The sequence below is a fragment of the Arvicanthis niloticus genome, chromosome 3 (assembly GCF_011762505.2).
Source record: "Arvicanthis niloticus isolate mArvNil1 chromosome 3, mArvNil1.pat.X, whole genome shotgun sequence".
Classification (NCBI taxonomy): Eukaryota; Metazoa; Chordata; class Mammalia; order Rodentia; family Muridae; genus Arvicanthis; species Arvicanthis niloticus.
In genome coordinates, this window is record NC_047660.1 from 116,974,537 (window position 1) to 116,996,390 (window position 21,854).

At 37.4% G+C, this 21,854-nt stretch overlaps 1 long non-coding RNA gene across 1 annotated transcript in view; it reads left to right on the forward strand.

Annotated features, from left to right (window-relative positions):
* The first annotated feature begins 20,389 nt into the window (after nt 1–20,389).
* Nucleotides 20,390–21,854, forward strand: part of LOC143441622 (uncharacterized) — a 40,999-nt gene continuing 39,534 nt past the window's right edge. Inside the window, exon 1 of the long non-coding RNA XR_013109189.1 lies at nt 20,390–20,475. This is a non-coding gene — a long non-coding RNA (uncharacterized LOC143441622). The remainder of the gene's footprint in view (nt 20,476–21,854) is intronic.

Consider the following 21,854-nt stretch of genomic DNA (forward strand, 5'->3'; position numbering starts at 1 on the left):
AGCATGTAGTTTAAATTAATCCTTGGCTCAATGTAATGCAAAAAGGAATTCGGGCATTCAAGGCTCTGGGTGCTATGCAATATTGAAAGATATTTCTAGGCAAATTTCTAGGCAAGCTTCAGAGGGAAACAGATTTTTTTAAAAACTATGTACTTTGCTCAGGTCTTCTCTTAATAATCACCATCACCAAATAAACACAGAATTTAGAAGCCAGTTGTCAGTCAACACGCAAAAAGTACACAGAATGTTTTAAGTGACAAATGGAATGTATGAATTCTGTAAGTCTGGTTTTTCAGAGCAATGAGTAAGTTACTCAGGATTTAAAATTATTTTCATTGTGATAAGTTAACGTAAGAGCTGTTTTCCTGGCTGCTGATTTGGTTACCCCAGCAAAGTCTGTGTGAGGTTTTTTTTTTTTTTTTTTTTTTTTTTCTGTGCCATGTACCAAAAACATAGTTATTGTTCTCTAGCATTCTTTGCTTTTCACAGATATTTCTTTAACCTTGGCGTTCCTAAGTCTAGTTATTTTTTTCCAGCACTATCAGACATTGGAAAACTAAATGTTCTAGCTTGATTTCTCCTCCCATATGTGGTAGAAGAATGTGGTTGTCCTTATATTTCTGCTCAAACCTTTTATGAATATTATTCCTAGCTAGGTCATTATCCGCAGTATGGTTTTAGGTTTCCTTGACAACCACAGGATTTTAGAATTTCTCAGTATCTTCTTTTCTCCCACTTGTCACATTTCACATTTTTGTTCTTATAATTAATCTTTCAAGTAGCTTCACTTCATCTTTATCTTTATTTTCATGCTTTCCAAGTTAATTGCCTACATTTTCATATATATTATATATATATCTCATCCCTTTGATGGCATTAATTCATTTCACTTTCATGGTAAGAAGTAGACCAATCTGAACTATAAATACTTAGGCCCCTCTGATGTCTGGGTTCTCAAGCCCAATAATTTATAATAAAACCAGAAATCCAAAAATTGAGATGATTACAGATGCCCCTATGTTGAAATTTATATTATTTAGTTTGTTTTTTGATATAAATAAGAAATTTCAGTACCAGGTATAGATTATATGCACTTTGGGTTTTTTTGTATATTTTTGTTTGTGTTAATGTCAACTTGCCATAAATTAAAATCATCTGAGGAGAGAGTCACACCTGAGGAAGTGTCCTGATTGAGGGTAAAAGACCCCGGCACCCCACTGTGGGCTAAACTTTCTGCTAGCAGCTCAGATTTAAAAATTTTAGTTAGGTAAATTTGATAAAGATGAAATTACTGCACCGTTTACCAGAATGCCCTTCTTTCCCTCCTGTCACTGGAAGAATTCACCCAGTTGCTCTTGCTTCCTTCACTTAGTACAGAACCAGGATTTCCCGAGTTTTTATTGTGGAAGAAAACTTACAGGATTCAGGCAGATTGGATCTAGTATATATTCTGTGAACTAAGAACTGATTGTCCTCACCCATTGAGAGACCACACCCAGCCTCAAAGACCAAGGTACTACATGGTTCTTGAAATATATGGTGTGGTTTAAATTCCTGTTCCTCTAGAGAGCCCTCACTAAAACAATGTATATTATTAAGTTTTAAAATTATGTGTCTTTGTGCTAGTTTGTGTACATGAGTCCCCCTGGAACTGGAATTGGGTGGTTATCCCCTCCTGATAACACTACCGAATTTTGATCTTCTACTAGAATAGGAAATACTCAACTGTGTAGCTATTTCTCCAGCCTCTTGTGCATACATCTTGTCATTGAGATGCTGTTTCTATCAGTTACACTGTAGGACATTCAAAATAATGAGTTTTAGAGCTGTGAAGAAAGTCCTGAAATTGAACCTGTGTTATGTTTTTACTAGCCATTGATGGTTTTCGTAAATTTACTTATGTTTGAATGCAAAGTCCTCCTTGAAGTGCTTAGAACTGTTTAAAATCATCTAAATAACTAAGATGCTTTAAATGAACTAATTTCCTACACAAATTGGAAAAGTCATTTCCTCTATTTTAAGTACAATTATCTCACATTTATACATTTGATTTCTCATCCTCATTTCATTGCATTTTATAGGAAAAAAAATCAGTATTCTAACCTTCTCACCTCTATTGACTCAATAAGCTCTAAATTATTTATTTTTTCCTTTCCCCTTTTGAACTTTAAAATATTTAATTTAGGTAAAGGCAAAGTAGGGGGCTATGAAGTAGGGGCTATGTACAACTTCTGAAATGGGATGCTGAAATAAATCTTTCACATACAGATTTTTTAAATTAATTAACCCTTGGTCTTCTGTTTAATTGTTTTTCTTACACTTAAAATTTTGCATATTTTACCCAAGTGTATAAGCAAAGGAATCATGGATTACATCTGAAGCTACGTGAAGACCATTTTACTCCTTGATATCTTTCTGAATGGGAGGAAGGGAAGGAGAGGGGAGGGGGAGGGTAGTTGTCATTTCCTGTCTTGGATATGGCATCTCCAATGGCAACATGGCTTTACTGTTATGGAATGGACACAGCCTAACAAAGAGAAGTGTGTGTCATTCCAAAGGACATACAGGTCATAAATCTCTTTGCTTTTTAGATTACAGTTCTTCAGGCAGCTTCCATCAAACACAAGTCATACTGATTCCATTTTTGGACAGTTTTCTTCAGAAACAAATGTTTTCATTGTGTTTGAAGTCTTAGTCCTCTTAATGACATATCATAGCTTGTGGTGTTTTCTTTTTTCTAATTATACATCAATGTGTACCATTGTGTAACATGTATGCACTGAATTCAGGAGGATTGGGCATAGCAGCTCTGTTAGAACTGATATCTTCCATGTTTGTATTCCTTTGGTCTTTATTGGATAATGCCTGCCAGTGTTCTCTTAAAAGAGCTGGTTCCAGGGTTAATTATTTCAGACTTCTCTCCCAAGCATGGAATGTTCTGAAATGCTTAACCTTGGCCTACAATAGATGACGGCCTTTCACACTCTGGTCACACACACAGTCTACATTACTCATTTTAATTAAAGTTGCGTCAGTAAAGGGCATGATTTTGTAACTCTGATTTTTTCCCCTAACATCTCTAGTGTTAACTTACAGCTCCTCATATGCATATATTTTTTTTGTCACTGGAGAACTTTTATTTTATCCCACATTTTTCTTTCCCGAACTAAATGTAAATGACTATGCAGACTAACATGGATGACTGGCCCTTCTGTGTCCTAAGAATACATAAGAAAAAACTGAAGTGAGAATGATTTTGTGAAAATGATGAACATAATAGCCCTGGTAATAAAAAAACAAATTAGAACATAGAGACTGTATGTATAAATTGATTAAATAAAAATGATCATAGCATTATAATGGAATAATATATCATTAAAATAAGTAATTTAATAACTAGTTAGTATGTAGTTGGCACTTTATACAAAATACCACTTACTTTGTATCTTAGTTCTATTGTTTCTATTCTATGTGCATACATATACATGTATATACCTGTATACTTATATACATGTATTGTTTATCTTTTGGGCTTTGCAGTGCTTGGCATTAAGCCCTGGGTTTCTCTGCCAGTGCTGTATGACTGAACTACACTGTTCTCCCAAACCCAGTTCCATTGTATCTACTCAGAAATAAAAATCTTTGAAAAACTGAATAATTTAAGAAAAGTGATACAAGCAGTAGATAGCAACATTTGATCAGCAGATTTTCTTATTTCAAAGCCCAGTGTCATAACCTTTATGCTATCCTCAAGTTTTTAATAGAACTTATAATTTATAATGTATATGATAGGACTGAAAAGAGAAAATAAACTCACAAAGCAAAAATGTATAATAATTTATTTTGCATTAATTGTTTACATTTTCACTCTCAACGTAGCATAACACCTACTTTGTAATAAGAGTCCACATTGAAATAAACATTTAAAATTCAAAATATGAATCTAAAATTATATGCACATTCTCTCTAAATGTGTTCTTTATAGTCACAGTAACATAAAATACTGTTGCAAGCAGATAAGCATTAAAACATGGTCAGAGGGCTTCATGCCATGAATGTATTTTTCCACTTCATTTCTGTTCAATAATATAAATATTTATCATTCTTATTGGCTATGTCCCCATTTTATGCCAGCCAATTAGATGCTTCTTTGGATGTACATCAAGATCAGTTTCTACTTAGAAACAAAGTAAAATCTCTCCTCCAGCGTTGTTTTCTGTCAACAATAACTGGACTCAAAGTCAATGTTTCCTTAACAAATCCATCATATCTTTTGAAGACATTTGAGAAGTTTAATCCAATCATTTTTTAAGTGCTGGTGCTATTTATACTGGACATTCTCACATGCATTTGTTTCACTGAGATCTATTGAGCAGAAGTGAATAAAAATTATCTAAAATATCTATTTCTTTATTTGTTATTGTTTAATATTTTGATTGTGGTAATAGCCTCATGGAATTTAAACCTATAATGTGCAGGACATGAGTAAGAAGAGACAATAATACACAAAAGCAATAAATGTGACTTTATTTCTTTTTATTTTAACTATTTATGATGTGTGTTTCATACAACAAATCAATTGCTGTATAATAAACTAACTCATGTGGAAGTAACAGTGTGAAAAATATACAGATATGTAATTTAATCTCCAATAGGGATTTGCCTTGCCTTGTATTTAACCTTTCAGACTCTCCATATACATATGAGCAAATGGATGCATCTGTATCTTACAGTATAGCATCTGCTACAGAAGGTCATAAATTAACACAAAGCTTTCTATTTTCAGTGGGAAATGAGAGAACATTAAAAAAAATCTTTAAAAGTCATCTTGGTTTTTTGGTCACTTAACAATTTCCACAAAAAAATACTGTGTTTTCTACACATTCAATAATTATATTTCTAATACTGAATGCAAAAAGAACAGTGAAAAGTAAACTGAACAAGAAATAAAAGATTCTGATTGCTTTTTTTGTTGTTTCTTTCCCTTTTAACTACTTATTTAACTTGAGTTGAAAATGGTATCCACCTTACCTTAAAAGTATTATTGCTATGTCCCAATAAATAACTCATGCAAATATAAGTGACAGAATACTGTTTAGAATACACACACACACACACTCACACACATGCACACACACACACACTGCAAACTTTTGTCTGAGTTCCAGATATATCTGCCCAGCTGCTTACAAGAATCTCAGCTTGAATTAGAAGCATTTAGCTCAATGTGTTCCAAATAAAACTTAGCTCCTATTGAGGCAGTTTTGTGTCGTGTTATTTCTACAACATGCCAATCTGTCTCCCCAAGTCAGAAACTCAGCTCATCCTAGATTTCTTCCTTTGCCCAATCTTCCATTAAATCTTCAATACTTTGCCCCTGTCCTGTGACTAGAGCCTATGATCGATCTCTCTCTCTCTCTCTCTCTCTCTCTCTCTCTCTCTCTCTCTCTCTCTCTTTCTCTCTCTCTCTATGCATACTTTTCCTCATTAGGCTATATACTATCTTCTTTCTCTTGACTTGAAAATTCTAGTAGTCAGGAATTATGTTATGATTATTATTTATATTGTAATTTGTAGTCTTTTCTTCTGTTCTTTCAGCAATGGTTCATTTAACACCCACTGTTCTCTAGTTACTAATCAAAGACTGGAGAGCAAGACAAAGACCCCATACTTACAAACACATTGATGTTCCTTGGTGCTCACAGTTTTAAGTGGATGATCCCAGATACTGCCCAGTGCAACAACACAGAGAGCACAGTAGTGACAAGAGTAACTCAGTGCCTACTTCAGAAGGATGACCAGAAAGAAAATACTCCACAAGAGGGAACCTATACCTGACACTGCCTGGAGGATTAAGAACCAGAGACCTAGGATAGAACCAAAAGACTGGTCAAAAAAAAAGTCATTGAAATGATTCCCAATGACAGTCTGCTATATTCAGATCAGTGACTAGTCCAATAGTTATCAGGATGGTTTCATTCAGTAACTGATGGGAGCAGATGCATAATCCCACAGCCAAATACTAGGCAGAGCTCAGTGGATGCCATAGAAGAGGGGTAGGAAGGGGGGTCAAGGACAGCACTAGAATATGGCCCACAGAATCAGCTAAGCAGGGATCTTAGGGGCTTAAGGAAACTGAAGCAACAATCATGGAGCCTGTATGAATCTGAGCTAGGTCCTCTGCATAAATGTGATGGTTGTGTAGCTTGATGTTCTTGTGGGACTCCAAACAATGGGTGTGGGGGATGTCTCTGACTCTATTGCCTGTTCTTGGGACCCTTTTTATCCTACTAGGTTGCCTTGTCCAACCTTGATATGAGAGTTTGTGCCTCATCTTACTGTAACTTGCCATTCAAAGTTCTTCAGTTGAAGTCCCTGGGAAACCTGCTCTTTCTGAAGGGAAACACAGAAGAAGAGAATCTGAGGAAGAAGGTAGATGGGGTACGGTTATCAGGAGTAGTAGGTGAGCGGGAGGAAACTATGGTGGTCAGATTGTATGAGAGAAGAATAAATGAAAAAAACAAGCAAAATGCCATTTAAACAAGTACTTAAATGATAAAGAAGAATGAAGAAGGAAATATAAAGTGCCCGATATTTTTTTAATATAGAGATTTTTCTATATGTGGTTCAAGAAGAAGGCTATACATCTATGAATAGATTTACAAACCAGAATGTTTAGATTAAAAAAAAAAAGTCAGGGCCATTGGAATCTTACATAATTAATGAAATCACTTTGACATTTGTGAAGAGTGTATTTAAAAGGGACAAAATAGATAACAGGAAAGAAACACAGTTGGGAAGACCTTTGAAGAGTTTAGAAAGGAGACTTGTGGCAGAAAGCATCACAATAAGGGTGAAGATGGATATACATACAAGAGGGCTTAGCTCATAATGTTTTAATAAATAGTCTTTGAATAAATGAATAAACAAATACAATTTTTCTAAAATCAAATCCATGCATTTTGGTAGCATATAATCAAAGTATAAAAATTAATGTAACCCTATAATTATGCTGAGATTTGTTTGTTGCTTTTATTTTATTGTTAGTCCTCTACTACACAGACAAAAGATTTCACTCAATCCTAGCCCTTGCATTCCTGTGGAAAGATTAGATTCCAGGTTGTACAGTTCTGGAAGTTTCATCCCTGCTGGCTAGCTTTTACAGTGCTGGAACATATTATGAGTGTTGCTGGAGAAGACAGGTAATCATTACTGTTATCCAGTTTCTAAACCGTGAGCTGCGATAATGGCTGCTCTGGTAAGATATGCCCACTGGGATGATAGTACCATGACTACCATGGTAGTAACCAAATACTTTCCTATTATATTTAAGGTTGGCTCCTATGTATAGCACCATTAGCAAGGCCAAAAAAACCAAGAATAGACTGGTCATGGGCCCTATTAGAGAACCTATTGTTATCATGATAAATGAATACAGTATTAAAATAAGTTCTTATGACTTATTGCTACACTCGTGGACTAGTGCATCTCTCAGCTGTTCAACAGACAGCGGATAAGAGACTGGAATGTTCAGTTTTAAACAAGACATCTACACCATGCCTCTCCTTTCCAGGCTTTATCATCATTGTAGATGAGGGGCTAGAAAGATTATTAAAGTCAGATGTGGTAGATGACTATGATGAAGTGCTTCCCAGATACAACAGGACAGTTCCACATCTGTCCTCAGCGCTGTGACAGGCCTGTGCAAGCTTAAGCTGGACAAAGTCCCAGCATGGAGTGTTCAGCATGAAGCCCCACCCCTACCTGAAAAGCTATTGGCAATTGATAGCCGCTGGGAGAGGAAGTCAGTTTTCTTTAACTGTGTGACCCCTGATAGATCAACCATGCTCCATGGCAGTACCTAATACAAAGGCAGCACAAATTGGTCTCATTAGGATTTGTTATTGTTGTGCTTATTATTATTATTATTATTATTATTATTATTATTATTATTATTATTATTATTATATTTTAATGAGGACACAATGGAAGAAAGCCTCCAAAGGCTTTTACCCTGCACAAAAATCTCCAGGCAACTATGGAGTACTCGGAACAGGAAAGATGAGCTTCTCCAGGGAAGTGCATTCTGGTTGATTGTCCAATATCAAATGGTCAGTCCTAGAAATATATATGCAGATAACATTACACAAGCTGAACCAGTTGTATTTGTGTCTTTAGGAAAAAAACTATACATACATACATACATACATAATACATACACATGTAACAACAGGTTTTGAAAAATAAAGTCATGAATTTGAAGGAGGGAAAAGAGGAGTGCACCGGGGAGGTTGGAGGAGGAGGGAGAGATGATGGGATTATATTATAATCTCAAGAACTGAAAGAAGGGAACAAAGAAGACGTGAAGTACAGTGGGTGGAGCTATGGGGATGGATCTGAGAGGGGTTGAGGTGTGAATATCATTAAAAAGTACGTTGTATGAGCTTCTCAAAGAGGATAAAAGTATTAAAGAAAAAGGATTCATGTACGGATTCTGTTAAGAAGTAGTAGAAGATGCTAGTAAGATCTGAGAGTGAAGCAAATGGATAGTTAGCATGTCTCCATGTTGCTGTAGTATAACTTGAGATATATTTTAACTTTCAGTTGGTTTACTGTGTTAGTCAGCTTTCCGTTTCTGTGAAAAATCCCTGAGTCAATTGTCTAACAAAGGTCAGGATGGATATTGACGCTTGGTTTCGAAGCTTCGGTTCACGGCCAGTCGGCCCCATGGTTGGGTTTCGGAGACGCAGAGCGCCACAGTAGCTGCATTTGCTGGAGTATAAAAAAATGAGAGTGGAGTGGCCGGCCGAGCTTTCCCTGTACTCCCCTGAAAAGCCTCCGATTATCTCCGCCTTCTAAAATTTCTACCATCTTTCAACAGCTGCCTGGTGGGGATTAGCCTTAGCAGAGGCCTTTAAAGAGACATCTAGGATTCAGCACAGAGGCGTTACTAAGCCAAAGTCAGGAATGGAACACGTTTATCAAAGAACAGCATAAAAAGGGAGTTGGAAAACACAATCATGGTCTTTTCTTTTTATCGAAAATGTATTCTTTTCTCAGACAGCATACACTGATTGTGATATTTCCTCCCAGTTCCTCACCACTTCCCTGCCTCTCAAGATCCTTTCTGTCTCTCCTTAGGAAAGAATGGGCTTCTAAGAGATAAGACAACCAAACATGACAAAATAAAATAGAACAGGATGAAACGAAAGCTTTCACATCAAGGTGAGACACTGCAACTCAACAGGAGGAAGGGTCCGGAGAGTATGGAGTGAGAGACCCATTCATGCTCCCAGGAGTACCATAAAACACTAAGCTAAGGGCTGTGATACATATGCAGCGGGCCTGGAATAGATCTATGTAGGCCTGATGCTTGCTGTTTGAGTCTCTGTGAGATCATATGTGCCCTGCTTATTTGATGCAGAGGTCCGTGTAATCCTGGTGTCCCCTGTGTCCCCTGGCTCCTACAATCTTTCCACTTCCTCTTCCACAGACAGAATCATAGTCTACAATAACAATAACGTTGTGGCATTCTTACTATGCTACAGAGTAAATTCTTCTCAATTCTTTGTAAGATATTATTTCACCATTCAATAATGATGATAAATTATAAACTATTTAATATGCCTTCACCCATCATTTTAATTCTTGTAAAATATGTGCTTAGAATTCTAAGCAAATGTATATACTTTGAAAAACAGTCAACTTTTATACTAATAATCTTGCCTGATTGATACATAACGTTGGATAGTTTATATCACAGAATAACTACGTCTTGAACCATCAAAGAAACACACATAAAATAACTGATGATACTTTGTTCTACTTATTTGGTTTTTTTTTTTTTTTTTTGCCTTAATTTAAAGTATTTTGATTCTTTATAAATGCTGACAAAGTCACTGAGCAACATGAAAGTAATGATTATGTGTAAGGAGAGCAGCATCCCTCCTCCTTTTCTGATGGTTTTTAATTATGTGAGGTAAGTGAATACTAAGACCTGGGGGATCATCTACTTTTGTCATGCATGAGATGACTGGCAGAGCCAATTGCTGAAGTTCATGTAGTTGCTGTTTTTCCATAAGACTGAAATTATCATGCACCTAAACTTTCTTCTAGAGACAAATGCATTACGTTGAAACTGGGAATCTTGAACTCAGACATGGTCAGGGGATAAATGTGGATACTTACTATAATTTAAAGAGTCCTGGGAAACATCTCTACTATTCTTCCCTGGCTTTATCATGTTCCTGAGAAGTCCTAGCTGGCTGTTTCTGTGGCTGCTTTTTAGATGTTAAGAGATAGTACATATAATATTATTATATAAAATATCTATATCTATATATCATCTATATAGATAGATATCTCCTTTGGTTAAAAGAGCAGAATATTTTGACTCAACTGCTTTCTTCCTCTCTTGTTGCAAAAAAGGGACGGGATGTTTTTCTGAAAAAGTCCTGTGGGATTTCAGCACACAGAAACCTGAGGCAAGATAGTGAGTTATTGGCTAGCCTGGCTGCACAGTGATACCCTGTGTGAAAACAACACACAATGCAGCAAGGAGTTGTTCTGTGTGAGTGCCACATAATTGCATTTTTGCATATAAGAAATTAACTTTCATCATGGACAATGGTGACTCATGGGCTTTAGAGACAAAAATACCAGCTGACTGATGAGTCAGGAAATATGATGGGGAACTCTACAGTATTGGAAAAGGCAAGCAAGAGACATTTTGATGGCCTCACTCTTCTGTAGGCCAGTCCTCAATGAAGGGGTTGAAAGACTGATAAGCAGGTGATGAGATGGGACTATATTAAGTGATCTGGAAATTCTGGTCTGTCCTTGTATTTCAGGATGGCATTATTCCCAGACAAGCTGTTCATCCTGTTCCTAAAACCTTCAGAGTAAGAGCTTTCTGCCTGATGAGTAAGGGTTCACCAGCCACAGCAATGCAGAAAGCCTTCCAAATAGCTCACTGCATTCTTGCTGCAATTGGCCAGGTTGCCCTTAATGAAGATGGAAAAATACAGCTGAGATTTGCTTAAAATAAATGCATTATCGTTGTAGAAAAACTGATGGTGCTAATGATTGACCTTCCCAAAGGCTCTTTGCTTAAATCTACATAGGAAATATATGAATGATTTAAATTTATTCATAAAATAATACATTTAAAAACCAAGAAAAACTAAATGACTCATAAATATACACACATTATAGCCAGCGACCTATGGAAGACAGCTCTTTGATAACTAATACTTCTAGTTACCAAAACTGAAATTGCTGAAATAACTCTTGAACAATTTTAATTATGTTTAATTACTGAAGAATTTAGAAAAGGAGGAAAAGGACCGAGAAAGAAAAAAGGCTATAGGGAAATGGAAAAGAAATTTAAAGGATTTTACAAATTTGAATTCACAGAAAATTTAAAAGAAGAAAAGAGAAAAAAAGAAGAAAAAGAAATCTAGACCTTTGAATTATTGACAGAATATGAAGAAACTGTCTTTGGATAGACTAAAAACATGTTTCTAAAGGAAACATAAGAAAATCTTATTTTTACTACTTTTTTTACTTAGTAACATACATGTAAACAATAATCTTTCAAATAATTTCAAAGACATGAACTTCCTGCATTAAATACATCTTTTGTTTGTTGCAATGTTCCAAAAATAACAAAAATAGTACATTCAAATAGGCTTTTATTCTCCTGAATGTAGATTAAAATATGTTTGGGTGTAGTATGCATTTAAGCAAACAAAGAACTGTTTAATTTAGAAGCAAAGAAACTTTGGGCAACTGTATTATTATTAAGAAAATAAGGATGTTAGTGTATTGAATGGTAGCTCAAGGAATGTCTCTGAACTGATAAAGTAAAAACTGGTAGTATCTATTGAACTCTAACAAAATGCTAAGCCCTGTCAATGCTTCTAAAGCATTGCTTCTTTACTCCTTACTACTCTGCAAGTACATTTTTATTCCTATCTTTCAAGTGTAAGAATTGGAGTTGAAGAGGCAGTTGTTCAAAGGCAAAGAGCACAGAAGGTTTAGTGTGAACACTGGATTGTGGGTTTCCAGACAGGGCTCTATCTTCTTACATACTGGGCAAGGTTGTCTCAGAAAGGGATGCAGGTGTGAGCCTGTGGTCTGATGAAGGAAACAGGAATAGAGAAGTTCAGATCTAACACCATATCCTGCTACACAAAGAAAGGATCTAACTCTTAACTTTCTCATATTCACTAAAGATGAGCATGAATACACAGTGGGCTGCTCTGTAAAGGATGGAGCCATCTTGTTTCAAAATGAAAATTATGTAGAAGGCATAGCCAACAATAGCATCCCCCGATATAGAACTGACTCAGTTCTTTGACCTTGAACTTTGCCATCTCCTGGAAGAGAATGTCAATTTCTGTGAAACCCACTGACATTTACAACATGACATCAGGTTTTTCAGTTTGGCAATTTAAAGATTCTATAAGTTAATCTAATCTAATTCTGTCATCTTAAAAAGCAAGAACCCACATCTACAGTATTAATGTCAGCAGCATCCAGGAGTCACTATACCATGAGCTGCCTGAATTAGTGTTTGTGATTTGCAAACAGCTCAAGTAAGTAGTCACTGAAGGCAGAATGAAACAGTCTCCAGTTCCAATTTCCTCTTGATTGGTACTATGAACAAATATTTTATTAAGTCCATGAAAAAAAAAAAAAAAAAACCTTTCCAAGGATGTTATTCCCCACAAGACTTTAAGAAACTCACAAAATCCAAGGAGGGATTATTTTCTTCTCAGGGGCAAAGAATAATCTGTGCCATTGTGGATATGGCATCCTGACATGACTAGTGACTCCCTATGGCAATTTGATATTTATTAAATAGTCTTCAGAATACCTTGCCCAGAATGAGTTGCCATGGAAACAGAGGAGTCAGCGGTTGCTGCCGGTTAGTGAAAGATTTCATCTATTTGTGTTCCTTCTAAACCATGGTTGGTGCAGATTTTCAGCACAGCAGCTCTGCCTCTAAAGCACTTGACATTGACCACTGACTGTTTTAGGAGGTCACCTTTTAATGTTCCATGCAATCAATGGTGTTAAAGCAATCTGGGGAAAAATTCTGTTAAGAATTGCCAATTCAACAGTAGCTGCAGCATGGAGTTTGAAGTAAGAATGCTTGCTCTAAAAAACTAGAAATCTTTTCTAACACCACCAGTTTCTTTACCCCAACCTGAGAAAACATAGCTATAGGTGTTTCTCGGTTTCTATGTCAGTGGATGAGTACAGAGAAGAAAGCAAAAGAGGAAAGGGAGAAAGGGAGGAAAGAAAGGAAGAAGAGACAGGGATGAGAGCAAAATGACTTGCAAAATTCAAATGAGCAGTACAAATAGAAGTGAAGGAGACAGCCTGAACTCTTACACACAACTGATGACACCTGGGAGAAAATGCTTTCCTAATAATTGAGAATGCATATAATCTAACACTCATCGTTGCATCTCTTAGATAGGGGGCTCAAGACATCCTTACACATGTGGGAGTTCCAGCACAAATACTGCTAAATTAAATAATATCTTGCTCAATACTCTGTATTCATTGACACAGTTGATGCTATGTAATGGTGAGTGGAAAAGTAACCCCATAAAGATGAATGCAGTAAGAATACCAAACAGTTAAAATTAGACAGGACGTATTTTAAGGAGGATTCATAAAAGATATAGTTGGAATGAAGAATAGGGAGCAGTAATCAAAAGTATGCCCTATGTTTACATTAATGATAAGAGAAATATTTGTTTTCAAAGGATGACATGAATACTAGTAATATTCTTGATGTAATTAAAAGCTGTTAAAGTGTCTATATCCCTATGTATACTTTTGAAATTTCTGCAATGTCATACAAATTTAATATTTGAAAAGATAGAGGTTTACACACTTAAATCATTTTATACTTTCATATAATTTATATTTTTTATATTTCTAAACAGAAAATGTTATAGGAAACTGAACATTGTCAGCATATACAATAATAGTATATACAATATACAATAATAGTACTTATATAGAAATCTATAATTAATAAAGAATATCTGTTTTAGCTATTTCTGTGACAAAACACCATTACCAAAATAAAGCACTTAACTTTGGAGTTTATGGTTCTAGAGGGTTAAAGTCTATGACCATCATTGCCAGATGAATGGCAGGCAGGTACTGCTATAGCAGTAGCTGAAATTTTGTCTTGATCCATAAGTAGGAGGAGAGAGAGCTAACTGGCTATAATGTAGGCTTTTGAAACCTCAACTCCTACACCTAGAGATACACCTTCCCCAACAAGGCTGCACCTTCTAATTCTTCCCAAATGACTCAACAGACTGGAGGACAAGTACTCAAACATATGAGCTCATGGGGCATTCTCATTCAAGCACCACAATATTCATAATACATAAAGATGGGATTGATTATGTCTGAATGGCCATCAAACTCAGATGAGACACACAAAAGGAAACATCTAGAAAATGATTAAACTAAATCTCTGCTTTGGTGAGTCAGCAGTCTGATTGCTCATGATCATCTTAAATTCGTGTGCTCTATCATGTGCCCTGGTTTTTGGATAGCTATGCTTCCTGGAAGGAGTGAAAATATTTTAAAGAGACACCTGTGGCCCTCCCATTTCTGACTATTGACACAATAGACCTCAACAAACTGGAATCTCCTGCTGGAAGAAGATATGGTTGAGGCTCTGACAGCAACCAATGAGCACTTTGTCTCCTAGAAAAAAAAAGCTTTACAACTTGTCAGAGGTCCTTGTAGGACAGCCAGGACAATGATGGAAAGAGCCACACTTTGGCCAGAACTGCTTAGTTATGCCTACATTGCTATCTATTGACACGTCACCTTCAAATTAAGGTGACCTTACCCAGCAGGTGAACTTGAGCATGAGTGTGGATAAGGGAGTAGACACTGGATTTTGTCCCTCTTCCCACTGTATCCTCTCTTCCTACTTTTCATTATTGTGGGGAGGGGCTAGCCTCTGCTCCAGTTGTTCAGGACTCACATGAAAACCAAGGTACACATCTGCTAAATATGTTCAGGGAGGCCTAGGTCCAGTCTGTGTGTGTTCTTTGGTTGGTGGTTCAGTTTCTGAGAACCCCAAGGGTCCAGGCTAGTTCACCATGTTGGTCTTGTGGATCCACAATCCTTTATCCTATTCTTCTGCAAGAATTCCAAAGCTCCATCTACTATTTGACTGTGGATGTCTGCATCTGTCTGAGTCAGCTGATGAAGCCTCTCAGAGGGCAGCCATGCTAGGCTCCTGTCTCAAGCATATCATTAATAATGTAGAGTATTATTAATATTGTCAGGGATTGGTGCTTGCCCATAGGGTGGGTCTCAAGTTGGGCTGGCTATTGGTTGGTTATTCCCTCAATCTCTGCTCCATCCCCAATCCCAAGTACTTGTTGAGGATGGGTTGCTGAGCTTGGCGTGTTAGGGTAGTCAGAGCCAGGTTCTTCTGGCTAAAATTTGCTCATCACAGTTCTTCCATCACTAGTGCTTTATCAAGTCATATTGCATCTCCAATTTGGTGGGTTCGAGCTACCGGGTCATAAATCTGTTTCAATTTCTCTCTTGTAGGCTAACATTTCTAGTAAATCAGTTGCTTTGTGTTCATTAGTAAAAGTCTGAAGGGGATTTTTTTGATATTTTATTTACATTTCAGATGCCATTCCCTTTCCCCATTTCCCCTCCCTAGAAAACCCCTATCCCATACCCCCTTCTGCTTTTTGCTTTTATACAATTTTTTAAATGTTAACCAATGGCTTTATGAATTTGGTAATGCTCAATATCAATCAGAAGTGTAACCTAATACCCATCCTAGATATATCAACTATCTTTGACTGGCAGAAACATGTGAATATCTGCCTCCATGTCTGGCACTCTTCTCTCTTTCTTTCTCATCACCTAGCTCCTCCTCTCCTTCTCCTCCTCCTCTCCTTACTCCTGCCACCTTAGCTCCTCCTACATATCACCCTTCCTGTTAAAATAAAACTTTTCTCTCAAAATACAGTTAGAGCATAACTATACCAATTATGTCAGTAAGATGCAAGATAGACCTAATACCCAGTCCATCATTTTGTTGACTAAGCAGAACCTCTGTCATCTCCTAAATAAAAGACTTAGTTCTGAACCTGGCTTTTTTTCCCCTTGGCTTTAGAATGAATGTCAGCTGAAAACCATCCTCTCAAATCTTTTCTCTCAAAGTAAATAGGAAGGATTGGTTATGAGACTATAAGTTTTCAGCCCCATCAGAAATTCATAATGACTGAGTTAACTGAGATTATGGGAAGCACAAAGCATAGCTTCTAAAACATAGCCAATTTATAGAGACCGCTGAACACCTGGACAGTCCCTATACTACAGATCAATTTCTTCTTAGAATCCAAGACAGGAAGCTGTCAGGAGCAGACAGGTCTCTAATCAAAATGAACATTAATACAGAAATGTTTGTAATGTCAATTCTATGGATTTTTGATGTTTTGAAAACCAACTATTTATGTAAGGCAATCTGGACTGTTGTCTGTTAACTCCTCTCAGCTATTTCTAAAGAAAATATAGAAAACACCCTAACAATAAACTCAAAGCCATGAATTTGCTATAGGCCCTTAACTCACAGGCTAACCATCTCAAATAACTTAAAAAAGTTAAAGAAGGACTGGGTCTAAGCCTTGTATTCCTAAATGTGTTATACAGACACAATGCCTATGATAGTAACAGTATTCATCTCACTTTTATATTAATAAGAAGCTTGTACAAATGAAAACCTTAAATTTGAAATCAAAGTAAATTTTGTACCATTTAAGAAATTGTAACTTCATCTTAATAACAATTATACATATTTCAATCAGTAGGTTATGGCTGTGCAATAAATCCTAGCTAATCTTCCCTGTTCCACCAAAACCACTACATTTCCCTAGAAAGACAGCCCAATATTAACCACCTCAGTACCCAAGCCCAGGGAATAGGGGCACCGACTCTTCATTAACTTCTTCAAGCTGATTATGGGTGTTAAGATATTAGAAGAGGGGTTGGGGGAAAGAGTAAATTGATAAGCCTCTGACACTGTGTCTTCACTGAATCCAGCTGGAATTCCAGGACATCAGAGGTTCGAGGAGGTCTGCTCAGCTCACTTGAGTAAATACTTGAGTAAATACCCAAAGGCTATGTATTCTGCAATATATAATTCTCAAAACAAATTTTAGTATCAAGATAATTTTTTGTTTGAATTCTGGAACCTAGTCTTCTGGCGGCCTGCCTCTGTCATGTCTAATCCATATAATTCTGGGAATTTCTATGAGGGTGTGCTCCCACCATCCTCCCATTTTTGCCTTCCTGCTCTCAAATTTCCCAATATCAGGGAATCCAAATTTTGAGGCACCTAGGCCCTCCACTTCCACTGATGCCTAACCCCTTACCCCATTCCCTGACTCCAATTACTATGAGGATGTGCTCCCACCATCCTCTCATTCCCGCCTCCCTGCTCTTGCAATTTCCCAACACTAGGGAATCCAAACTTTCAGGTACCAAGGCTGTCCACTTCCACTAATGTCTGTCAAGGCCACCCTCAACTACCTATACAGGTGGAGGCATGAGTTCCCCCCCCCCCCACCTCCCTTTGTGTTCTCAGGCTGGAGATTTTAGAATGGCTACTCCAGCTTGTTTCTTAGGACCATTTGCTTGAAAAATTGTTTTCCAGCCTTTTACTCTAAGGTAGAGTCTGTCTTTGCACTGAGGTGGGTTTCCTGTATGCAGAAAAATGCTGGGTCCCATTTATGTATCCAGTCCATTAACCTATGTCTTTTAATTGGGAACTGAGTCCATTGATGTTAAGAGCTATTAAGGAACAGTGATTGTTGTCTCCTGTTATTTTTGTTATTAGAGGTGAAGTTATCTTTGTGTGGCTATCTTCTTTTGGATTTGTTGGAAGAGGGTTACTTTCTTGCTCTTTCTAGGGTATAATTTCCCTCCTTGTATTGCAGCTTTCCTGCTATTATCCTTTGTAATGCTGGGTTTGTGGAAAGATATTGTGTAAATTTGGTTTTGTCATGGAATATCTTGATTTCTCCATCTATGGTAATTGAGAGTTTTGCTGGGTATAGTAGCCTGGGCTGGCATTTGTGTTCTCTTAGGGTCTGTATGACATCTGTCCAGTATCTTCTAGCTTTTATAATCTCTGATGAGAAGTCTGGTGTGATTCTGATAAGTCTGCCTTTATATGTTACTTGGCCTTTCTCCCTTACTGCATTTAATATTCTTTCTTTGTTTTGTGCACTTGGTGTTTTGATTATTATGTGACGGGAGGTATTTTTTCTTTTCTGGTCTAATCTATTTGGCATTCTATAGGCTTCGTGTATGTTTATGGGCATCTCTTTCTTTAGATTAGGGAAGTTTTCTGCTATAATTTTGTTGAAGATATTTATTGGCCTTTTAAGTTGGGAATCTTCACTCTCATCTATACCTATTATCCTTAGGTTTGGTCTCCTCATTTGTCTTGGATTTCCCAGATATTTTGTGTTAAAAAGTTTTTGCATTTTGCATTTTCTTTGACAGTTGTGTTGATATTTTCTATGGTATCTTCTGCACCTGAGTTCTCTCTTCTATCTCTTGTATTCTGTTGGTGATGCTTGTGTCTATGACTCCTGATTTCTTTCCTAGGTTTTCTATCTCCAGCATAGTCTCCCTTTGTGATTTCTTGATTGTTTCTACTTCCACTTTTATGTCCTGGATGGTTTTGTTCAATTCCTTCACCTGTTTGGTTGTGTTCTCTTGTAATTCTTTAAGGGATTTTTGTGTTTCCTCTTTAAGGGCTTCTACCTGTTTATCTGTGTTCTCCTCAAATTCTTTGAGAGTGTTATTTATGTCCTTCTTAAAGTCCTCTATCATCATCATTAGAAGTGATTTTAAATCTAAATCTTGCTTTGCTGGTGATATAGGGAATTCAGGACTTTCTAGTGTGGGAGAACTAGGTTCTAATGATGCCAAGTACCCTGGGTTACTGATGCTTATGTTCTTGTGCTTGCCTTTTGCTATCTGTATCTCCTTAGTGCTATCTGCCCTGTCCCTGACTGGAGTCTGTCTTTCCCATTATCTTGGTTGTATCAGAACTTTGTGGGGTGGGCATAACTAATGGGGTAAGCGCTGGGGCCCAGAATCTTCTCAGTGCTCAAGCACAGACAGGATGCTGCCCAGGTTAGAGCTCTAGAAGCCCCGCTTCCTCTGGGTTCTTAGAGATTGGGGGCAGAGCTGCCACCCAAGATCTGCTCAGTGCTCTGGCCCAGACGGGAAGGAACCAGTGCTCCGGGCCGGGAGTGACTTCCTGGGTCCTTGTGGGTCCCAGTTACTCCCTGTTTGAAGTGAACATTGCTGTCTGCTTACCTAAGATATTGCCCGGGTTAGAGTTCCTGGGAGCCCCGCTTCCTCTGGGTTCTACGTTACTGGGGGCAGAGCTGCCGTCTTGGATCTGCTCAGTTCCTGGGCCGAGACCGGAAGGAGTGAAGTCATGCCATGTCTTTTCATTCTCATCCTTTTGTTATTTCTTGATTGTATTAAGTTCAAACCCAGGGCCTTGCATGTCTTCTCTAAGTACTGAGCTAATGAACTCGCTCTCAATCATGCAACTTAATTTCAACTGTTTTTAAGTTCCTAGTTCTTAACTAATTAGATGCAGCATTCTGTTTGGACCTTGGGACAATAACAAGATCTTGAAGACCAAGCACTCCAACTCCCCAATAACCAGAGTTTTTCTCTCTCCTCAGGAGTATTTGCTGGAGAGCTCAAGATTTAGTTCATTTCAGAAAAATGCCCTTTCAGCACCACACTGCATGGCTGTGGTGCAGCATGCCTGGCAGACAGATCTAGACTTGAAACATCAATTACAATTTCCTGGAAGCTGATGTCAATTTTATTTTCAAAACCTGGCAGAAAAGGTTTCTTCACAAACTCTATCTTTCACCTGCCATGTGTATCTGTAGAAACAGTTATATCTGCAGCAAGGCTTTAGAAATCTCATGGCAGCCAGTCAGAAAAGTGAGGTGTTGGGCAGTAGTAATCGACAGAGTAAAGTAGTAAACGCCATTTATTCTTCCTTATTTATCTTTGTTCCACTTGCAGTACTTGTGCACATACATGAAATAACACACACACACACACACACACACACACACACACACACACACACACCTTCAGGGAGTGGAGAAAAAACCCAGAAGATTGCCATGTCAATGGAAACCTGGCTAGGTGTCATATTAAAACCTTCAGGAAAGAGATTATAAGAACTAGAAAAACTGGTTTTGCTTTCACTCCACTCTGTTGAGGTGCAGTAAAATCATATGAGTGAGAGCAGAGTCAGAACGATTTGGAGAGAGGTGTGTACAAGGTACGCTATACCTCTCCTGTCCACCCTCATTGCCAAAGAAGTTGGGACTTGACTCATCTTCCATGAAAGTAGGTGTTCCCAGGAAACCTGCCTAGAAGGTTTTCAGGGTGAGATTTTAATCAGGAAACTTGTGAATATTTTTTGAGGGTTTGTGGTACAGTTTTGTTTAGAAACATGGATGAAAGTTGTTTGTGGTGGCATTTCTAAGTGAGGAAGGATTCCATTTAATGGTGATGGGATTTTTTAATGTTTCTTATGTTGGTCAAGGGCAGGCCAGAGAAATTGCTTTGAATCATGACCCAGTCATCAGCTTTTCTCAGAACACTTTTTCAGTAACAAAGAGGACACATTTTATAGTTGGTCAGACAGATTGTATACCATCATTGTTAATTTTGATTGTCAACCTAATTGAGTTAAGAAATGCCACAAAGTTAGGGAGGTTCATCCCTCAGTGTGTTTATAAAGGCATTTGCAGAGATAATTGGAAAATAAGGGTTCTAGATTCATCAATGGATTAATTCCTTATTATATCAATAACACTGTAACATTATTAGGAAATGGAGGAAGGTGAGGCCTAGACAGAAGAAACTACAAATGGTGTGTTCTAGGAGCTGAATCTTGGCTATCTCCCTTTCTGAAGTCTCATTTTCTTTGTCTCCACTATGGAGTGAAGAATTGCTGCTGTCCCATCCTCCCATTGCCACGTATTCTGACCAAAGGAGCAGAAAAATTGCCATGACTCAGGAACCATGACTTAAAACAAATCTTCCCCATTTAAGTAGATTCTGTCAGGTATTTCTCCAGGTAAACATAATGAATGTAGGAGTTATAGTAAAACTCAAGAACGATCAAGTGGTCCAGAGTTTTTACATTGGATTCCACAGGTGTGTAATTGGGGCTCTCAACCTTGACTTGGACAAGAAGATGGTAAGACTAAGAATCTGGATGCATACACACGGAGCCCATCAGCTCCCTTCCAACTGCCCTGATTCTGTCACTCCATCTATCAGATGCCTCTCAGAAAGCCAAGCATTTTTTATTTAGATCAAGTGAAAACATGAAGACAAAGGGAAAGAGTAAGTAACTGAGAAAGATGAAAGTTCAGAAAAGTTAACTAAGTAACCTTCGTGTCGGGCTGAATTATACTCTCTAAAAAATTAAGTTTTGAACAACCAAACAGGAATGTTGACTCCTAAGTTGCTTGATTTGTGTTGGAGCTAAGTTTTTCATGGTCGTTTGAGTTGTATTGGTTGGTCTGTCAATTCTGTTAATATGTTTCTTCTGTTGGTGACACAGCACTGCAATTACGTAGTAGATTTGTGCTTACTAATGACATAAGTTCTCTGAATTTATTATCACAGGAAACATTTTGTTTTGCCACACTCAAGACCTTCAATCTTACGAAAGTGATAAAAATCTCTTAGTTGGACTTGAATTTGTAACCAGC